The sequence below is a fragment of the Dermochelys coriacea genome, chromosome 3 (assembly GCF_009764565.3).
Source record: "Dermochelys coriacea isolate rDerCor1 chromosome 3, rDerCor1.pri.v4, whole genome shotgun sequence".
Lineage (NCBI taxonomy): Eukaryota > Metazoa > Chordata > Testudines > Dermochelyidae > Dermochelys > Dermochelys coriacea.
The window spans coordinates 12,203,569-12,210,454 of record NC_050070.1 but is presented as its reverse complement, the minus strand read 5'-3'; the positions used below and the strand labels follow the sequence as shown (position 1 = coordinate 12,210,454).

Genomic DNA, 6,886 nt, shown 5'->3' with positions numbered 1-6,886 from the left:
GCATAATTTTTAAATGACTAATGTAAATTACTGCTGGATGACAAAAAAATTCAATGCAGGCTGATTGTAGCCATATAAACTAAAACCACACAGAATAAAAATATATTTTACTCCAGAGTAAAATCTTGTTACAAAAGGCAAATTATTTTCCTCTGTAACAGTGACAAGTCTTGTAGCTGTTTGAAACCAGAAAGACACCCCTAAAGATTTCCCCTATAGGAAAGAAACAAACATGCTGTATTGTAAATTTTATCGTGATGGGATTTTAGTGTAAGGGGCAAATCATTCCTTGTCCCACTCAAATACATTGAATCAGGAGGGGCCGTTTAGAAATCATATTTTTCTCTTGTTTTTGAGGCCAAGGTTTTCAGAAATAGGTGCATGAATTTAATGGGAGCTGTTGAGTGCTCAGTACTTCTATAAAACCATTCATTTAGCCTAAATATGGACTTAAGAGCCTGCTCTTAAGCACCTAATTTTTTTAAAACAACCTTTACTTTCGTTTTGTCTTCTGCATTCAACGGAACTTTGTGTTTAGTGAATTTCACTTTTGTAATCAATTGTTCCGTTTCCAGGGTAACTCCCAGATTGCATCTAGCCAACTGAAGATAAAAATATGTCACTATTTTACCTGAACCAGTTCGCCCATTGCTATTTAAAATTCCAGACTGCTACCTACAGGTGAACTAATCTCTTGGTAGCAGGTGAACATTGCCATAGTTCATTGAAGTCAATGGAGCTATGATACCAGCTGGGATCAGTCTTTGTAACAGTTCCTACACTATTTGACTTGTGCTGTAAATATCTAGCATTCCCTACACTTAAAATAAAACAACTTGACCAGGAATTGGCAGTGAGTATCTTCACTGTGGATTTAAAAAACAACAACAACAACAACTATGCTACATCCTATTTGCTTTACTCACTTTGCTTTTACTAGTCCTACAGATTTCAATAGGCCAGATACTAATCTGGTGTAAATCAGTTATTCCATTAACTTCAGTATCACTACAATAGTTTACAGCAGCTGAGGATCTGACCCAATGGGACTAGTCACTCAAGACAAGCAGGACTGGATACATCATGAGATAGTCCACATTCAGTCATCCAGACGCTTACGGGTTTTGAGAGAACTGGGTCAGTTTTGAGGAATTCAACTCTATAGGGCCTATCATTGACACCTTTATGCTGCCATGCAGTGTGAAAGTACCCTCAGTGTGCATCAGTGGGTGCATGCACAGGCCATTTTACAATGCCAAAACAGGAAAAAAGGGGCCTTAGCATAAATGAGAATCTACCCCTATGGTCTGACCAATTATGAGGCAGAACTGGCAATTTCAGATGAGTTTTCCTCTGGAGTTTTAAGCATTCCCTGTGTGAACTAGATGTTTCCAGAAGTCTCAGCAGACTCAGGCTACTGTGAAAAAGCTCTGTCCTTGCCTCCGTGGGTCCCACATTTCCTGGTGGACTTCGCTAGCCTCAGAGGCTCACTGTGACCCTCCACGTAACCCTTCTCTCTCTAGAGACTAGGGTCACAGTCTACTGAGCCATTTTCATCAGAAGGCAGTGAGGGAAGCGAGGAGAAGTTATCCTTGCTTGCACAGTCTCTGTTGTCTCCCAGTCTCAGTGATTAATCAGAGGGGCGCAAAGGGGGAAGCCCGGGCCCACCCTCTACTCCCGGCTCCAGCCCAGGGACCCTAATAGTATCAGCTATGGTAGCTGACCTTTTAGAAACATGACACGTACAATTCTCTGGGCTACTTCCCCACAGTAGCCTCCACTTTCTCAAGCTCCACTTAACCCTTACCTCAGGGCCTCCTTCCTTGTACTTGATATGGTGTGTACTACTCAGCCTCTCCAACCGCGCAACTTCTTCCCACAGCTCCTGACATGCACTCCCACCTGACTAACTGGGAGGCTTTTACTAGTTTCAGCCAGCCCCGATTGGCTTCAGGTGTCCCAATCAACCTAGCCTTCTCCCTGTCTTCTGGAAAGTTCTTAATTGGCCCCAGGTGTTTTAATTGACCTGGAGCAGCTGCCATTTCACTTAACCTGGTACCAGGGATTTGTTTAGCCTGGAGCTAATATATCTATCTCCCACTACTCTTCCATAGCCATCTGGCCTTGCCCCCCCCACATATGACCCCCCTCTGCTCAACACCATAGAGTTGGGCAACTTTGGATGCCAGGCAGTATGCTCGTGACAGACCATCAGCGTTCCCATGGTGGCATCCAGCCCTGTGCCATACGCGGAACTGGAATGGTTGGAGGGATAAGAACCACCTGGTGACCCTTGCATTCTTTTCCTTATTCCGCTGCATCCACTGGAGGGGTGCATGGTCCATCACAAGAGTAAATCGCTGGCCTAAGAGGTAATAACGCAGTGTCTCCATAGCCCATTTGACAGCAAGGCATTCTCTCTCGATCGTGCCAAGCTTTTAGAAGATTGATGTGGTAAATTTGCTCCGATTTTTGGCGGCCTGGCTGCCACACTTATAGTTCAGCTCTCCCACGGCTTCGATTATTTCGTAAGGTCCCTGCCACTGGGCCAACAATTTACTTTCTGCTGTGGGCACCAGTACCATCACCCGATCCCCTGGTTGGAACCGTCAAAGCTTTGCTTGGTGGTTATAATGGGTTCGTTGGGTTTCCTGTGCTCTCTCCAAGTGTTCCCGTACAATGGGCGTAACTCAGGCTATCCGATCTTTCATCTGCAGTACATGCTCAACTATGTTCCTTCCAGGATTTGGCTCCTCTTCCCAGGTTTCTCTGACTATATCCAATATGCCCGGAGGGTGGTGCCCATATAGTAGTTCGAATGGAGAGAAACCCGTGGAGGCTTGCGAAACCTCCCAGATGGGGAACATGAGGTAAGGCAATAGGGTATCCCAATCTTTCCCATCCCGGCTCACCACTTTCCTGATCATATCTGGGGTCCTCTGCCTGGTCCCGTCCAAAAGTCTCTCTCCCGGGACTAACCTGCCCAAGCTCCTAGGGGCCAGCTTCTTTTTATTCCAACGGCTCGCCGCCGTCATGGCTGGGGGCAGCTTCTGGCTCACCTTCTGTGGTGGAAGTTTCTCTGTTGGCTGCTCGTGTCCATCTGCCTACTAGGGAGGTCATCTGGCCCTGGGTCAGGATTCGGGTTCCCAAGGCCTTTGCGGCTTTCCTCTCCTTTTTTGTCTTCCGGGTCTTTCGGGGGGCTGAGAACAGATCCTGAGAAATCTCAGTGAACATCGGGGGTTGACATTCCCCTGGTAATGAGTCACTATCCTCAGGATCCCCATCTCCCTCCAGCCTCTCCGGGGGGAGTAAATTATCAAATCCTGGATAGTCCCTCCCAATGACTACAGGATATGGGAGTTTAGGAACTATGCCCATGGTCACCTCAATGGGGTTTCCCTGAACCTCTGGCCCCATGCACGCACGTCACTGCTACACGTTTGGCTTGTAGCAGATGACTACTTTTTACCAGCTTACCTGATATGATGGTGATAGCACTCCCAGAGTCCACAAGTGCTGTAGTCTCTGCTCCATTTATCCTCCCTGGACTGGTGTAATTATGCGGGGCTAATGCGACCCCCGCGAGGTGGATAAGGGAGCATGGGACCTCCCAATCCCCCAAGTTACATTGCATAGGCTCCTCGGTGCTGGGACACTGTGCTGCTATGTGTCCCCACTCCCCACATGCATAACATCTATAATTGCTTTTAATCACTCCCCTATCCCGGGGGTTTAGTCCTGGGGCTCCCCCCACTCAGGCCAATCCTTTCCTTCTGGGATCCCCGCTGGTTTTCGTCCCCCCCATTCTTCCACCTAGGACTCTCCAGGGGTTTGGCTGCCCAACCTTCCAGGGTTGGGGTCAGGTGCCTGCTTCGAAAGGGGCCTTCCTTGGGTAGTCGGGTCAGTCCCCTGGCTGTCATTCATCTTTCTACCAGTGTTATCATCTCGTCGTACATGGATGGATCGTTTTGGCCTATCCATTTGCGGAGATCTGGCAGCGGTCCCCGCATGTAATGGTCTATGACCAGGGTTTCCAAAATCTCCTCCAGCCTGCACACCTCGGGCTGTAACCACTTCCGTGTGAGGTGTATGAGATCTAATAGCTGGGACCTCGGGGGTTTGTTCTCCTGGTATTTCCACTCATGGAACCTCACTGATGCCATTACTCCTGCTCGTGCTAGGATCTCTGCCTTCAGACGGGTATAGTCAGTGGCATCTGTGGCAGGCAAATCAAAGTAGGCCTTCTAGGCCTTCTGGGCCTCTCCATACAAAAAAGGGGTGAGGATGCTGGCCCACTGCTCCTGGGGCCACGCCTCACACTGAGCAGTCCTTTCAAATGAGAGGAGATATGCTTCTACGTCATCTCTTGACGTCATCTTTGGCAGACAACCAGTGGCCCTCAGGGTTTGCATCCCATTGGACCCCTGGGCCTGGGAAGTGAGGATCTTCAGCTGGTCCACCACCTCTCTCAAGACAGCATGATCTTGGGTCACCTGGCTCATCAATAATTGATTGGTTTCCAGCTGTAGCCACATAGACTCTTGTTGTGCCATTGCCTGAACCCAGGTGGCCTTCTGCTGGGCTGCCATGACTTGTACCAGAGCTCTTACCACCTCCTCCATTGTGGTACAAAGCAAACAAACAAAAACCAAAAAAAAAAAAAAAATCCAAACCCCCAGTGCACTTTTAAAAAAAAATCCTCTTTCTTCCACCATGCTGTGAACGAAATCTCACTCCTGACACCAATTGTGACAAAGCTCTGTCCTTGCCTCCATGGGTCCCGCATTTCCTAGTGGATTTCTCTAGCCTCAGAGGCTCACTGTGACCCTCCACGTAACCCTTCTTTCTCTAGAGACAAGGGTCACAGTCTACAGCCATTTTCATCAGAAGCCAGCGAGGGAGGTGAGGAGAAGTTATCCTTCCTTGCACAGTCTCTGTTGTCTCCCAATCTCAGTGATTAAACAGGGGACAAAGGTGGGGGGGGAGCCCGGGCCCACCCTCTACTCCGGACTCCAGCCCAGGGACCCTAATAGTATCAGCTATGGTAGCTGACCTTTTAGAAACATGACATGTACAATTCCCTGGCTACTTCCCCCACAGCAGCCCCGACTTCCTCAAACTCCACTTCACCCTTATGTCAGGGCCTCCTTCCTTGTGCCTGATATGGTGTGTACTACTCAGCCTCTCCAACAGCACAACTTCCTCCCACAATTCCTGACATGCTCACCCACCTGACTGACTGGGAGGCTTTTAACTAGTTTCAGCCAGCCCCTGATTGGCTTCAGGTGTCCCAATCAACCTAGCTTTCTCCCTGCCTTCTGGAAAGTTCTTAATTGGCCCCAGGTGCCTTAATTAACCTGGAGCAGCTTCCATTTCACTTAACCTGGTACCAGGGATTTGTTTAGCCTGGAACTAATATATCTATCTCCCACTACTCTTCCATAGCCATCTGGCCTTGCCCCGTCACACTACGTACAGACAAGGAGTGCTTTACCAGTGTAGGAATACTGGTTTGCTGTACTGGCAAAGCACTCTGAGTGTAGACGCAGCCGTAATACCGGCAAAGCTTTGCTTTCGCACCAATATGATGAAATCACTCTCCAGGAGTGAAACAAGCTGTACTAGCCAAAGCACAGCTTTGCTGGTATAGCTGCATCTGCACTAGGGGCTTCTGCTGGCACTGCGCTTTCGGTCAGGGATCACACCTCCTCACAACCCTGCCTGACATAGCTATGACAGCAGAGGTCTGCTGTATAGACATGGCCTCAGATTTGGACCTCATCTCTGCAAGAGATTTCTTTCTTTTTAATAACATAAAGTGGAACTCGAAACCAGTATAGCTGTACTGGTGTAGCATCATCGCTTCCCGTGCACAGTCTCTTACTCTGATGTAACTCTGCCTCTTATGGTTTAATTTATGTCCTGAAGGCCAGTTATTCTACACAACTGCTTAATACAGAAGTGCAACCACACAGGCGCTACAGGTCCCAGCATGCAGTGTTGCTTCTGGAACCAGGTGAACAGTGGTGACTAAACCTCACAGCTTGTGATGCTCTGACTTGCTATGAGCAGCTTCCTCTTGGGTCATTGCAAGCCGGGACCAATAATCTCTGCACTTCAGAGATTTTAAGGTGACACTGGTGACTATCTGCTCCATTCTATGCAAATCAAGTGCAGCCCTCAGGCTGCTCAGCTGCCAACTTGTATGGCCCTTTTCTGTTGCCAGTTGTTTTGGGCAGCCCTGACTTAACCTGTTGTAAGCACAGTTCGATAGAATCAGAAACCACTACAGGTGCTAACTTTGCAGAGGAGGCTTGTACAAAAATACATTGGAGGATTTTATGTATTGATTAAGTGGAGTAATATTAATATATCTTTTGCCTCCAGTCATTTTCCCTTTCTTCAGAACACTTCCAACTGGGAACTGAAATACTTTCCCTTATTCCAGCTGAATACTAATGCCATAAACTCTTGCTTGACCATTTGAGCTGCACCTCTTCTTTCTTTCCTAATTTTTATTTTATTTTATTTTTTCCCTGGTCCTCCAGAGATCGTCGCTTCATGTTTCTTTTCACTTTCACGTGTCATCTCGACTCGCCAGTGACGCAGTGACTGATGGTTAGCAGCGTTGCCTCCCTTGACCTCATCAACATCAGAAAGCTTTTTCAAATCTCAGTCATCTCTGACAGCCTTTGAGCAGAGAAATGAGACAGTCTCCCTGACACACAGGCTTCTGGCCTGGGGTAAAAAATTCCTTTTGAAACAACAACAAAAAAAATCTGAACACTCCCCAGACCACACTGCTTTCCATTCATCTTGCAATGCAATCCATCCATTCCTGCTCCATGTAACTTTTCAGACACCAGAATCTTTCTGTTTACTGTAG

The 6,886-nt window shown here is 47.7% G+C and overlaps 1 long non-coding RNA gene across 1 annotated transcript; it reads right to left on the bottom strand.

Annotated features, from left to right (window-relative positions):
* Window positions 1-1,353: 1,353 nt before the first annotated feature.
* On the bottom strand, window positions 1,354-5,611 carry LOC122459630. Its single transcript, XR_006280441.1, has 3 exons — window positions 5,473-5,611; window positions 5,228-5,231; window positions 1,354-1,414 (listed from the first exon to the last, which is right to left on the bottom strand). It is a non-coding gene; the product is annotated as an uncharacterized LOC122459630 (long non-coding RNA).
* Window positions 5,612-6,886: the final 1,275 nt, after the last annotated feature.